We start from the raw sequence: 15,004 nt of genomic DNA on the forward strand, positions 1-15,004 counted from the left end.
AGCAACTAGTCCGACCACTAATTTTTAATTTGTGGCTCGAATAAGTGTGATTGGTGCACTTGGCTTTTTGTCTTCCTTAAACAGGGGAGGGAAAGAGGTTAAATGTCCTACTGTGCCGGGATTGAGGAGGGCCAGGGAAAGCAGGTTTGTTTAGGGTTTGTTTTTTCCTCTGGGCTGCAGCTGTTGCTTACGGGAGGGCGATGGGAGGGGTAAAAACGTCAGGGCTCCATTAGTGCTTTTATTCTCTCCAGTGCTTGAAGGACGCGTCTCTGTCCATTTTAGAAACAAGAGCATCCCCTCAAGAATCACCGGGCAGGAACACCAACGCTGCGTCCGCACTTTTCTGTGAACATATGTAAGGAGTCAGACAAAAGACTCTGAAGCGAAGGTAGCACACCAGACCCAACATGCCACCAGAAAAGAGCCGGGGTCTCCTCGTCCCTCCCCGCAACGTCCCACGTTGCCGCGGGCCCCGCCCCTTGTGGGGGTGGAGCTTAACTCTATTTCCGGATTGCAGGCGGAAGTGGACGAATTTGAATCCTGTGGGCCGTTGGATGCGGCTGCTCGAGGTCAGCTTTGCGGCTCTGCGAAAGAAGGGAAAACTGATACGACCGCTCTGGAACTTCTGCCCAGCGTGCCTTGGTGAGTGAATGGGGAAAGGGAAGAAACTGAGTATTCCAGGGAGAGAATTCGGACCGTCGGATGGGACAGGGGTCGAGAGGCGGGACAGTGTAGCGGAAATCGGAGGGCCTTGGGGAGCGTCGGGTGGTAGGGCCGGGCGTGGAGACTTTGGGAAGTCGAGGTGCGGGGAAGCGTCTCGCGGGCCAGCGCTCACAAGCCAACTCTAAGTATTGAGGATTCGGAGGCCCCCCCCGTCCCTGAGATTAAGCCTTGTTCAATCTCTGACTTTCTGGTAAATACAGTTTAGTATTTACGCCAATTGGACTCGAATGCTGAAGCTGTAACAGTAGTTAAATCTAATTGCGAAAGCGTTACCACAGGTAAAAGAATCTTCCTTTATTAAAGATGGAAGGTTAGGGCCAGGTTTAGAATGAGATGCTCTACGTGGTTCTGCGTTTCTCCTAAGAGGGATTTTCGGAGTAGTCTTTATGACTTTGGACTGCAGGGAAGTGACAGCCTTTGAAATGCCCGGTGGGGATTTAAACTGAAATCTGAGTATCCTTTGTATTTAAAACCCGGATATTTTTCTTTCACGAGTGACATTTTTCGTGAACCGCAGAAATTCGAGACTCTTGCTGATTTAAACTGACGACGGTAACAGTGATAATTTACAAAGGTCTTAGTTTGCTAACAATAGGGTTGAGGTTTAGTTAGCTCCCCAGAACTACCTTTTCACCTCCTTCATTCATTGGCCAACTGGGTTATTGTGGAGTCATAATGGAAACGCTCTACTAATGTTTCCAGCATTGGGCTTTCTTTGTTTGGTTTTGTTTTGTTTTTGCTGTTTTGTTATTAGTGATGAACTACCTCAGATATCAAACTATTTAACCCCATAGCAAAGCCATGCCTTCTGGAATAGTTTGAATGTGTACCCTACGTCTAAAATATAAATGAGTTTAAATGTAGAGAAATTTTATGTTATTGAAGACTGTCACACTAATTTTGTGTTGCTTTATAGGAACTGATATTTTGTGTTTCTTTTAAACATAAAAGTGATATTTTGTGTTTCTTTTATGGTATCATACCATAAAAATGTATAAATATCTTTTTTAAAGTATTCTTTCATCTATTACTGGCTAATCCTACTTTCCCATCCTACTAGTGAACTTTTGTTTCACTGTTAACCAGGTAAATTAGATTCAAATGTTGAGTAGTTACGATTGTTGAAATTTAAACATTTGGGTGAGACTTCAGCAAAGACTTGAGCTTTACTTTTAAGAATTGCAGACAGCTCTTCTCATTTTATAGAAGCTAGGGGAAATAGTAATGTGAAAAAAAATTAGTCTCTACATTTTATTTATTTTTTAAAGTTTTTTTTTTAATGTTTATTTATTTATTTTTGAGAGAGTGAGAGAGAGAGAGAGAGAACAAAGAGGGGAGAGACAGAGGGGGAGACACAGAATCGGAAGTAGCTCCAGGCTCAGAGCTGTCAGCACAGAGCGCGACGCAAGGCTCAAACCCTGAATTGTGAGATCTTGACTTGAGCTGGAGTCAGAGGCTTAACTGACTGAGCCACCCAGGCGCCCCATCTCTACATTTTAATCTGTTACTTGTCCTTACCTGGACTTTTTTTTTTTTTTTTTTTTACTGAGTTTTTGCTCTCTCTGCCTAAACCATTGTGAATTTCAAATTTTATTGTGTACACATTACCTTGAAGGGCTTACATTCTGATTCCTACACTTTAAATCTCATAGATTGGTGATCCAGTAAGTCTGGAGGATGGTGTTGAGGAATCTGTAAATTTAATTGGAAAGTTAGAACATTTGACAAGGGTTTTAAGAGCACTGACTTGATCTCTTCTAGCGAGGCATTATACTGGTTAAGGGCATGGAACTGGAGTCAGATTGCCTCAGTTTGAATTCCATCTGTACCATTTTGTTGTATGACCCAAACAAGCTGTATTACCTCTCTGTGCTTCAAATCCCTGAACTGTATAATGGGGATAATAACAATACCTTCCTTGTAGGATTATTGTGAGAGTCAAATGACTCAACACATACAAAAATCTTAGAATAGTGTGTGGCACATAGTAAATGATATATGTATCTCCTCTTGAATTACTAAGCATGTACAGACCACATTACACACATTATCTCAATCTTCACAGATAACACTGCAGTATGTACTATTTTCAGAGTCCAGAGTGCTAACCATTACACGATGGAACCCCACAGTATGTACTATTTTCAGATAAAACTAGAGGCTGAGAGGAGTTCAGTTCTCACACAACTACCAAAATATTTGACCAGGTTCAGAATCTAGATTTGATTAGATTATGCCTCTTTAAAAATATTATCATTATTATTACTTTAAATTTTTTAATGTTTTATTTATTTTTGAGAGAGAGAGAGACAGAGTGTGAGCAAGGGAGGGGCAGAGGAAGAGAGGCTGACATAGAATCTGAAGCAGACTCCAGTTTCTGAGCTGTCAGCACAGATCCCGGTGTAGTGTTCAAACCCAAGGACCATGAGATCATGAGATCCTGACCTGAGCCGAAGTCGGACACTTAACCGACTGAGCCATCCAGGTGCTCCATTATTATTATTATTATTATTATTATTATTATTATTATTTTAAATAATGCTTCCTGCCTTTCTCTGCAGTCTATCCTTCCAAATATTGCTTCTTAAAAATCTCTGATAATGCTTTGTCTACCAAATATAATTCTCAGCTCTTTCCTTCTTTCTTTCTTTCTTTCTTTCTTTCTTTCTTTCTTTCTTTCTTTCTTTCTTTCTTTCTTTTCTTTTCTTTTCTTTTCTTTCTTTCTTTTTTCTTTCTTTCTTTCTTTCTTTCTTTCTTTCTTTCTTTAGCCCTTGTCAATCTGGTTCCAATCTTTGTTTACAAGCATCAGCTTCGTAATATTCTACCACTCTTTTCCAACCTGTGATGTTCTAGTCATACTACTACCATTGCCCAGATCTGTTCTTTATTGTTTTTATGTGTACTTAACATGAACTTTTTTATGTTCCTCTAAGATTTTACCCAACGGGTTTCAAATAATTTGGTGGACTTCCCCAGGCAGAGTGCTTCTTCCTCAGTGCAATTTAATTGTAAACATAGCACTAGACTGAGAGATCTTATCCTCTTTGTCTTTATATCTGCAGTTTCTTGGTTCGGAACAGTGAGTGTCCTTGTACTCTGAAACTGTGTTATGTTCAATGAGTGCTTATTATTTTAACAATTTAATACATTGTGTCACGTCATTGCTGAAGAAGTTTTTAAATATTTTCTGAGGTGATAGTATGTAATTCTGGGTAGTTTAGTAGAGATTTTAGTGATACCATTTGGTTTGTATATTTCACAAGTATGGAAAAGTAAGTATAGAAATTGTAGGCTCAGAAGACATTTCAAGTGGGAAAAAATTAAAAGCAGTATTTGCTAACATTCATGGAACTCCACATGCTTTGTATATATTTTCTCACTTAATCCTTCTAGTCATTTTATTATTTTCCCCCAGGCACCAAAAGATTTAGTTACTTAAAAAAAAAACTTTTTGCATTTAACTTCCTCCTGGTGGAATTTTTTTATTAGTATAAGAATAATATATGTTAAGTGTAATTAGATAATTATAATAGAGATGTAGTACCACTTGTACATACATGAATATTCATTTCTACATTAATTCAATTCTAAATTAAGAAAATATTGGGGAGTTAAAAAACAGCAAAATTTGCCTTTCCTTTTGAGTGTGAATAGCTGTTATTTGACCTCTTTGCCCATTACCTTTTCTTTTAAAAGCTGCCCCATAATATAAGGACGTTATTCTAAAGACCATTGGGTAGGGTTTGGTGTAAGAAGCTTATGATCCTAATATATAGACTCCCATTCCACAACACCTTCTCCAGCCAAAGTAGTACCAGGTATTTGAATCAGAGCTGAATATCCGATGCAGGCTAGACCGTTCATATTTCTTCTTGAATTTTGGAGTTGGGATGGCAAAAACTATTAGAGCCAAGCCAAAAAGGTCTTTATATTGCTGAGATCACAGTGGAATCGTGACTATGAAAAATGTTGCATATGGAACCAATGAACAGTGGGGGAGAGGAACCTGTCTTCCAGAGACTAGTTGTAAAAGTCAGTATAAACGTATAACTTTATTCCTTTTCCTTTTTTTGTTAAGACTGTATATTTTTAGAGCAGCTTTAGGTTCATAGTAAAACTGAGGGAAAGATAATATTGATTTCCTGTGTATCCCTTCTCTCCCACCCCATGCATAGCCTTTCCCATTATCTACATATCCCACTACAATGGTACATTTGTGAAAATTGTTGAACCTACACTGACACATGATAAGCACTCAAAATTCATAGTTGAAGTTACAGTTCATTCTTGATTTTGTGCATTGTTTGGATTTGGGCAAATGTATAATGACAGGTATCCATCATTATGGTATCATATAGAGTATTTTCACTGTTCTAAAGATATGCTCCTCTGCGTTTTCCCAACCACTGATCTTTTTACTGTCTTCAGAGTTCTGCCTTTTCCAGAATATCATATAATTAGAATCATACAGTATGTAGCCTTTTCAGATTGGTTTCTTTCACTTTGTAATATGCATTTAAGTTTTCTCCATGTCTTTTCATGGCTTGATAGATAGTTCATTTCTTTTTATCACTGAATAATATTCCATTGTCTGGATGATCCGTAATATACCTATCCATTCACTTACTGAAGGACTTCTTAGTTGCTTCCAAGGTTTGGCAATGGTAAATAAAGATGCTGTAAACATACATATGAACATTTTGGTTTGGACACAAGTTTTGACCTCTTTTGGGTAAATATCAGGGAGCATCCTTTCATAACTGAGGTAAATCCTACTTAGTTATGGTATATAATTTTTTAAATACGTTGTTAGATTTGGGGCCCCTGAGTGGCTCAGTCAGTTGAGCAACCAATTCTTCATTTGGCTCAGGTCATGATCCCAGAGTTATGGGAGCCTAGCATCAGGCTCCGTTGCTGAGCATGGAACCTGCTTAAGATTCTCTCCTTCCCTCTGCCCCTCTCCCCGGGTTACACTCTCTCCATCTTTCTCTAAAATAAATACATAAACAAACAAACAGATTTGATTTGCTAATATTTGGTTGAAGATTTTGGTATCTGTGAGAGATACTGGTCTGTAGTTCTCTGGTCACGTCCTTGGTGTTGGTATGATGAGGGTAATGATCACAGTAAGCTAGGAAGCATTCCTTCTGCTTTAATCTTCTGAAGGAAGTTGTAGAGAATTGGTATAGTTTCTTCCTTAAATGTATGGTAGGATTCACTAGGAAACCCATCTGGGCTTGGTGCTTTCTGTTTTGGGTGGTTATTAATTACTGAGTCAGCTTTTCTGATGCAGTCGAGTTTATTTCTCCTTGTGTGGATTTTGGCAAAATGTGTCTTTGAAGGAATTGGCCCTTTTCATCTAGATTATCAAATTTGTGGACATGAGTTCATGGTATTCCTTTGTTATATTTTTAATGTCCATAGAATCTGTAATGGTATCTCTTCTTTAATTTCTGATATTAGTAATTTGTGTCCTTTCTCTTTTTTTTCTCTTGTGTCCTTTTCTGATATTAGTAATTTGTGTCCTTTCTCTTGATTTTTCTCTATTGATTTCTTTTCAATTTTGATTTCTGCTCTAATTCTTATTACTTTTTTTCTTGTTTAATTTGGATTTAATTTACTGTTTTTATAGTTTCCTAGGGCAGAAACTTAGATGATTGATTTTAGATCTTTTCTTAAAAAAAAAAAATTTTTTTTTTTTAAGTTTATTTATTTTTGAGAGAGAGAGAGAGACAGAGCATGAGCAGGGGAGGGGCAGAGAGAGAGGGAGACAGAATTCCGAAGCAGGCTCCAGGCTCTGAGCTGTCAGCACAAAGCCTGACTTGGGGCCTGAACTCAGAGACCGTGAGATCATGACCTGAGCTGAAGTTGGATGCCCAAACGACTGAGCCACCCAGGCGCCCCAGATCTTTTCTAATATATTCATTTAGTGCTACAAATCTCCCTCTAAGCCTGCTTTCACAGTACCTGTCAAATTTTGATGAATTATGTTTTCATTTTCATTTATTTCATAATATTTTGTATTTTCTCATGAGATTTCTTCTTTGACCCTTAGGTAATTTAAAAATGTTGTGTAGGGGTGCCTGGGTGGTGCAGTCGGCTGAGCGTCCGACTTCAGCTCAGGTCATGATCTCACAGTCTGTGGGTTGCAGCCACGTCAGGCTCTTTGCTGACAGCTCAGAGCCTGGAGCCTGCTTTGGATTCTGTGTCTCCTTCTCTCTCTGCTCCTCCCCTGCTTGTGCTCTGTCTCTCTCTCTCTGTCAAAAATAAATAAAATTAGGGGCTCCTGGGTGGCTCAGTCGGTTAAGCGGCCGACTTCGGCTCAGGTCATGATCTCGCGGTTCGTGAGTTCGAGCCCCGCGTCGGGCTCTGTGCTGACAGCTCAGAGCCTGGAGCTTGTTTCGGATTCTGTGTCTCTCTCTCTCTCTGACCCTCCCCCATTCATGCTCTGTCTCTCTCTGTCTCAAAAATCAATAAACGTTAAAAAAAATTTAAAAAAATAAATAAACATTAAAAAAATTTAAAAATGTGTTGTGTAATCTCCACATATTTTGGGATTTCCCACTATCTTTTTGTTAGTGATTTCTAGTTTAATTCCATTGTGGCCTGAGAACAGACCTTGTATCATTTTGATTTTAAGTTTGTTAAGGACTATTTTATGCCCTAGTATATGTATATGGTCTTGGTGACTATTCTATGTAAGCTTGAGAACAATCTGCTTTCTGCGGTTCTTGGATAAAGTATTTCATTATATCTAGTTGTTTGATGATGATGTTGAGTTCAATTATCAAATCAAGTTCGTTACTGATTTTCTGCCTACTGGATCTGTCCATTTCTAATAGAGAGGTTTTCAAGTTTCACCTGTTTGTCTTTGCAAGTGTATTAGTTTTTGCCTCTCATAGTTTGCATCACATAGTTTGACACTGTTAGGTGTGTACGTGGTAAGTATTGTTACGTCTTCTTAGAAAGTTGACCCCTTTATCATTATTTAATGCTGTATTTATCCCTTATAATTTCCTTACTTTAAAGTCCACTCTGTGTAAAATTAATATAGCTACTCCTGCTTTCTTCTAATTAGTATTAGCATGGTATGTTTGTCTTCATCCATTTATGTTTAATTTATATTTAAAGTGGATTTTTTTTGTAGAAAACACTGTTGGGTCTTATTTTTCAATCCACCATGACAAATCTTTTTTTTTTTTAATTTAAATTTTAGTATAGTAACATTCAGTCCTTTAAATTGGTACAATTAGACCATTGACATTCAACATTATTATTGATATAATGTCATCATGTCAACATGATTAACGTCTACCATATTTGTTATTGTTTTCTATTTGTGGCCCTTGTTCTTTTTTCCTGTTTTGTCTCCATTCTTTTTCTGCCTTTTGTGGTTTTAATTGAGCATTTTATATGATTTTTATTTTTTTCTCCTCACTTAGGATATCAGCTGTATTTCCTTTTTAACTTTTTTTTTTAAAGGTTATTGTGGTTTTTTTTTTTTTTAATGTTCATTTATTTTGAGATAGAGTGAGAGCATGTATGCACTCTCACCAGTCAGGGAGAGAGAGAGAGAGAGGGAGAGAGAGAATCCCAAGCATGCTGTGTCCTGTCAGCAGAATCCGATGACCAGCCGTGAGATCATGACCTGAGCCAAAATCGAGAGTCAGATGCTTAACTGAATGAGCCATCCAGGTGCCCCTCCTTTTTAACTTTTTTTAGTGGTTGCCCTAGAGGTTGCAGTATATATTTATAACTCATACAGTAATTGTATATGTTGTTGCTATTGTTATTTTGAACATACTGTTGTCTGTTAGATCATTAAGAATAAGAAAAATAAAAGTTTTTATTATTTAATGGTCTTCTTTATGTAGATCCGAATTTCTGGATATTTTCTTCTAAGAACTTGTTTTAACATTTCTTGTAAGGCAGATCTACTGACAAGAAATTCTCTCAGTTTGTGTTTGAGAAGATCTTTACTTGTTCACTTTTGAACAGGTTTGAAGGATAATTTTGCAGTATACAGAATTCTAGATTGGAATTTCTTTTTCCTTATCACTTTAAGTATTTCTTGCCTGCTGTCTCTTCTTGCCTACATGGTTTCTGAGGAGACATGAAATGCGATTCCTTCCTTTGTTCTTCTATAGGTGAGTTGTTCTCCGACCCTTTCCCCCCACTCCCCTTTTCAGGGTTTTTTCTTTAGCTTTGATTTTCTGTAGTTTGATATACCTAGGTATAGGTATTTTGGCATTTATTCTGCTTGGTGTTCCCTGAACTTAGCGGATCTGTGGTTTTATGTTTGACAGTGTGATTTGTCATTAAATTTTTAAAACATTTTTTTAAATTAAATAAGCTTTATGTTCATTGTGGGATTTGCACCCATGACCCCAAGATCAAGAGTGTCATGCTCTGAACCAGCCAGACACCCCTGTCATTAAATCATTTTAAATAGTTCTTCTATTCCTTCCTCTCATTTGATATTCCCAGAATGTGTATGTTATACCTTCTGTATTTGTACCACAGTCCTTGGATTTTTTTTTTTTTTTTTTTTTTCCCAGTGTTTATTCTCTTTGTTCAGTTTTCAAAGTTTCTGTTGAGGTATCTTCAAACTCAGAGATTCTTTCCTCAGCCAGGAGGAAAATCAATCAAAGGAATACTTTATTTCTGTTAAAAAATGTTTTTGATCCCTAGCATTTCTTTTGGTTCTTTGTTAGGATTTCCACCTCCCTTCTTACATTGCCATCTGTTCTTGTATACTGTGTACTTTATCTATTAGAACCCTTCACATATTAATCATAGTTGTTTCAAATTCCAAATCTGATAATTACAACATTCTTGCCATGTCTGGTTCAGATGCTTGCTCTGTCTTTTCAGATTGTGCCTTTGCCACAATGATTTGTAATTTTTTCTCGATACTCATACATGATGTACTGGGTAAAAGTAGTTGCTATAAATAGGCCATTAGTAATGTGGTGGTGAGGTGTGGGTGAAGGGGAAGTGTTCAGTAGTCCTATGATTAGGTCTTAGTTGTTTCACGAGCTTACGTCTCTGGTCTGTAAGCTTAGAAGTATTTCTCAGCTTCTCCCACATATTTCTCAGCTTCTCCCTTATATTGGACAGGATGGCTAGAGTAGGCTGGAGTCAGGTATTTCCCTTCCCCCGGGTCAGTTATGCTCTGATAATATCCTAGCAGGTTAGGCTCTGGTTAACTAGTTTCGCCTGAGGGCAGGCCTTAATTAAGAAGAACTGAATGCTTTGGCATATTTCAAAATGGTACCTCTTCCCCTCTTCCTGCCAGAATGACAAGATTTTTCTCTTATATTTACTGTGGGATCCTGGTCGATATCTTGGTTGAGTTCCTGGTGGTAAATCTCAACAATATTGTGAGAAGTCCCCATAATTGCCCCCCCCCCCGAAGTTTTTAACTCTGAAAATTGTGCACATTGAGCCTCTAGCCATTAGTTAGCTACAGTTCAGATTTTCTTACCCCAGCACTGATCCCGCAGTGGTTTAGCTGGTAAATCTCTGCTGAACTAAGCTGTGACTCCCTGTCCCCACATGTCTCCATTCTTGAGGGCAGTGGTTTTGTCTGGTGTCCCTCCCTCTTACTGATCCAAAAAATGTTCATTTTTCAGTTTTTTCAGCTCTTGTTAGGATGGGGTGGGGACTTACAAGCTGCTTACATGCTGCTTTTCTTTTTAATTCAAGCAAATATATTTTTTAATGAAGGTATTAACTATATATCTTTCTGGTAATAGAATTTGTATAGAATAAAGTTCACCCATTTTATTTCTTTGTTTATCATTATTATTTAATTTACATCCAAGTTAGTATATAGTGCAATAATGATTTCAAGAGTAGATTCCAGTGATTCATCTCCAACACATAACACCCGGTGCTCATCTCAACAAGTGTCTTCCTTAATGCCCCTTGCCCATTTAGCCCATCTCCCCCCAACCCTTCCAACAATCAGTTCATTCTCTGTATTTAAGAGTCTCTTATGTTTTGTCCCCCTCTCTGTTTTTATATTATTTTTGCTCCCCTTCCCTGTGTTCATCTGTTTTGTATCTTAAATTCCACATGTGAGTGAGGTCATATGATACTTGTCTTTCTCTAATTTCACTTAGCATAATACCCTCTAGTCCCACCCACATTGTTGCGAATGGCAAGATTTCATTCTTTTTGATTGCCAAGTAATACTCCATTGTGTATATATATATACTACATCTTCTTTATCCATTCATCTGTCAATGGACATTTGGGTTCTTTCCATACTTTGGCTATTGTCAGTAGCGCTGCTATAAACATTGGGGTGTGTGTGCCCCTTGAAAACAGCACATCTGTATCCCTTGGATAAATACCTAGCAGTGCAGTTGCTGGATCATAGGGTAGTTCTATTTTTAACTTTTGAGGAACCTCCATGCTGTTTTCCAGAGTGGTTGCACCAGTTTGCATTCCCACCAGCAATGCAAAAAGTTTCTTTTTTCTTCTCATTCTCGCCAACATCTGTTATTGCCTGAGTTGTTGATTTTAGTCATTGTGACTGGTGTGAGGTGGTATGCAGTTTCGTTTTAATAAATGTACTTCATTATATGAATGTACCACAATTTATCTCATCCATTGTCTGTTGGTGGACAATTAGGTTACAGGTTTTGACTATAAAACTAAGAAAATTTTTTAGCCACTGTGGATATTTGTGTATAATGCAGCAAATGATAGGTTGCACATTTAGCTTTTAATTGAAGTAAAATTCAGTTTTATAAAATTAGCGGTTTTAACCATTCATTGACATTTAGTACATTCACAGTGTTGTACAACCATCACCATTACCTCCATCTAGTTTCAAAACATTTTTATCACCCCTAAGGGGAAACTGATAGCCATTAGGCAGTAATTCTGTATATTCTATTCCCTCAGTTCATGGAAACAACAAATTTGCTTTCTGTCTCTATGGATTTACCTATTCTGGATATTTCATATAAATGGGATTATATATTATGTGACCTTTTGTGTCTAGCCTCTTTCACTTAGCTTGGTTCTAAGGTTCATCCAGGTTGTAGCATATATCAATGCTTCTTTCTTTTTTAGAGCTAAATAATATTCTATACTATGGATGGACCACATTTTGTATAACATCATTTTAATGGACAAATGAGTCATTTCTATTTTTTAGCTATTGTGAATAGTACTGTTATGAACATATTCAAGTACACGAACCAGTACAAGTTTTTGTTTGAAAATGTTATCAATTCTTTTGGATAAGTCCTTAGTGTAATTGCTGGGTTATATGGTGTTCTACATGTGATTTGTCGAGCAACTGCCAAACTTCTTTCCACAGTAGCTGTTCCAGTTTGCATTCCCATTAGCCCCATATGAAGTTTCCAATTTCTCTGTATTCTTGTTTTTTTAATTGTAATCATTTGAGTGGACATTAAGTGGTATCTCATTGTTGTTTTAATTTGAATATTCTAATAACTAATGATGAGCTTCTGTTCATGTGCTTGTTGACCATTTAAATATTTTCTTTGGAGAAATGTCCGTTCAGACTGCTTGGCCTGTTTTTAAATTTTGTTGCTTTTGTTGTTGAGTTCTAAGAGTTTCTTATATATTCTGGATACTTGCTCTTTATCAGGTATATGATTTCCAAATATTTTCCCCCATTTTGAAGATTGTCTTTTTCTCTTAATTGTGTAGTCCAAATTAATTTTTGTTGTTTTGTTTCTTTTTCTTTTTTTTTTATTGGCTTGTGGTTTTGGTGCCCTGTGTAAGAAACCATTGCCAAATCCAAGGTCATGAATTATCCTTTAAGATTTTTATAGTTTTTGCTCTTTCGTATTAAGTCTTTTATCCACTTTGAGTTTTGTTTTTTTGTTTTTAATTTTTTTTTAATGTTTATTTCTTTTTGAGAGAGAGACACACACAGAGAATGAGCAGAGAAGGGGCAGAGACAAAGGGAGACACAGAATCCGAAGCAGGCTCCAGGCTCTGAGCCATCAGCACAGAGCCCTACGCAGGGCTCAAACTCAGGAGCCGTGAGACCATGACCCGAGCTGAGGTTGGATGCTTAATTGACTGAGCCACCCAGGCACCCCTGAATTAATTTTTGTATATAGTGCAAGTTAGGGAGCCAACTTCATTGCTTTGCATGTGGCTACCAAGTTGTTCCAGAATTATTTGTTGAACAGATTGTTCTTTCCCTATTGAATAGTCATGGCACACTTGTTAAAAATTAATTGATCATAGATGTGTGACTTTATTTCTGGACTCTTCGATTTAATCTATATGTTTATCCTTATGCCAGTATTACCCTGTTTCAATTACTACAGCTTTGTGGTAAGTTTCCAAATTGGAAAGTATGAATCGTTCACCTTTTCTTTTTTGGTTTTGACTATTCAGGGTCCCTTGCAATTCATATGATTAGGATCAGGTTTTCCATTTCTACAAACAAGAATATCGGATTTTAATAGGGGTCGCATCAAAACTGTAGACAGATTGCTTTGGAGAGCATTGCCATGTTAACAATATTAAATCTTACAAACATGAACACAGTGTCTTGTCCTCTATTTGGACTCTTTAATTTCTTTTAGCAATGCTTAGTGACTTCTAGTGCACAGAGCTTGCACTCATTGGTTACATTTATTTCTGAGTAGTTGGTTCTTTTTGATGCTATTATAAAGGGAATTCATTTCTTATTTCCTTTAGGAATTGTTCTTTGCTATTGTATAGAAATACAACTGATTTTTACATGTTCATTTGCATCCTGCAACATTGCAGAATTTATTAGATAACGTTTTTTTGTGAATTCATTGTGATACCTGCATGTAAGATTATGTCTTCTGCAAATAGAGCTACCTCTTGCTTTAATGTGGATGCCTTTTATTTCTTTTCTTACCAAATTATTCTGGTTGGAATGTCCAGTACAGTTTTGAATAGAAGTGGTGAGAGTGGCATCGTTCTGCTCCAGATCCTTTGTGAAAAGCTTTCAGTCTTTCACCATTGAATATGATATTGGCTGTAGGTTTTCCACAGATGCCTTTTCATGCTGAGGAAGTTTTCTATTCCTAGATTGATGAGAGTTTTTATCATGAAAAATGAATGAGTTTTGTTCAATGCTTTTCCTACATCAGTCAAGATGATCATGTGACCTTTTTCTCTTATTTTGTTAATGTGGTGTATTACATTAATTTTCCCTATGTTGAACTACCCTTGCATTACTGGGATAAATCCCACTTTGTCGTGGTATATAATTCTCTTAACAAGGATTCAGTGTGCTAGCTTTTTGTTGAGTAGTAATGTGTTTAGCATTGGTATCAAGGTAATCCTGGCTTCATAGATTGAATTAGAGAGTGTTCCCTCTTTTTTTTTTTTTGGATGGTTTTGAGAAACTTTGCCAGATTTTCTTTAAATATTTGATAGAATTCACCAGTGAAGTTATAGGCTTGGACTTTGTTGGAAGAGTCTTAGTTACTGATTTCAATCTCTTGATATAGGTCTGTGAAATTTTCTATTTGTGCTTGAGTCTGATTTGTAAGATTATATAATTTGTTTAACCTAATTATCTAAATGGTTGGCATACAGTTCACATAATCCTTTTTATTTCTGTAAGATCTGTGGCATGTCTCCTTTTTGTTTCTGATTTTAGTAATTTGAGTCTTTCCCCCCACACCTTGGTAAGTCTGACTAAAGGTTTGTTATGAAGAAGCAACTTGTAATTTTATTCTGTTTTTCTATTTTTTATATTTAATCTTTTTGAATTACTTCCTTTTATCTTCCATTTCAGTTTGCTGTTCTTTTCTAGGCCCTTCAGGTATAAAGTTATGATACTATTTTGAGGTCTTTAAATTTTTAATGTCTGTATTTATAGTTGTAAATTTTCCACTGATTACTTTTTGCTATATGCTTTAGGTTTTAGTGTATTTTGTTTTCGTTTATATCTTTTCTAATTCCCTTGTGATTTCCTGTCTTTTGCTTGTTTAAGATGTGTTGCTTAATCTCCACATTTTTGTGTTTTTTTCCAGCTTTTCTTCTTTGATGTGTTTGTTGGCCTTATATTTCTTCTAAAGTATGTGTTCAACTCCCAAGCTTGTTTTATAAGGCCAACATTACCCTGACACCAAAGCCAGATCAGGACACTACAAGAAAAGAACTACAGGTCAATATTCCTGATGAGTGTAGATGAAAAAATTCTCCGAAAGATACTATCAAACCAAAGTCAGTAGCACATTAAAAGGATCATAATACCACATGATTTAGTAATTCCACATCCGGATACTTATCCGAA

General features: G+C 36.8%; 1 protein-coding gene across 2 annotated transcripts in view; it reads left to right on the plus strand.

Annotated features, from left to right (window-relative positions):
- The first annotated feature begins 517 nt into the window (after positions 1–517).
- G2E3 (G2/M-phase specific E3 ubiquitin protein ligase) overlaps positions 518–15,004 on the plus strand; it is a 69,091-nt gene continuing 54,604 nt past the window's right edge. Inside the window, exon 1 of one of the 2 annotated variants that reach the window (XM_006932797.5) lies at positions 518–642. The gene's annotated coding sequence lies outside the window, so the exon portion shown is untranslated. The remainder of the gene's footprint in view (positions 643–15,004) is intronic. The other variant, XM_003987528.6, reaches the window with a different exon arrangement.

This window comes from Felis catus, chromosome B3 (genome assembly GCF_018350175.1).
Source record: "Felis catus isolate Fca126 chromosome B3, F.catus_Fca126_mat1.0, whole genome shotgun sequence".
NCBI classification, from domain to species: Eukaryota; Metazoa; Chordata; class Mammalia; order Carnivora; family Felidae; genus Felis; species Felis catus.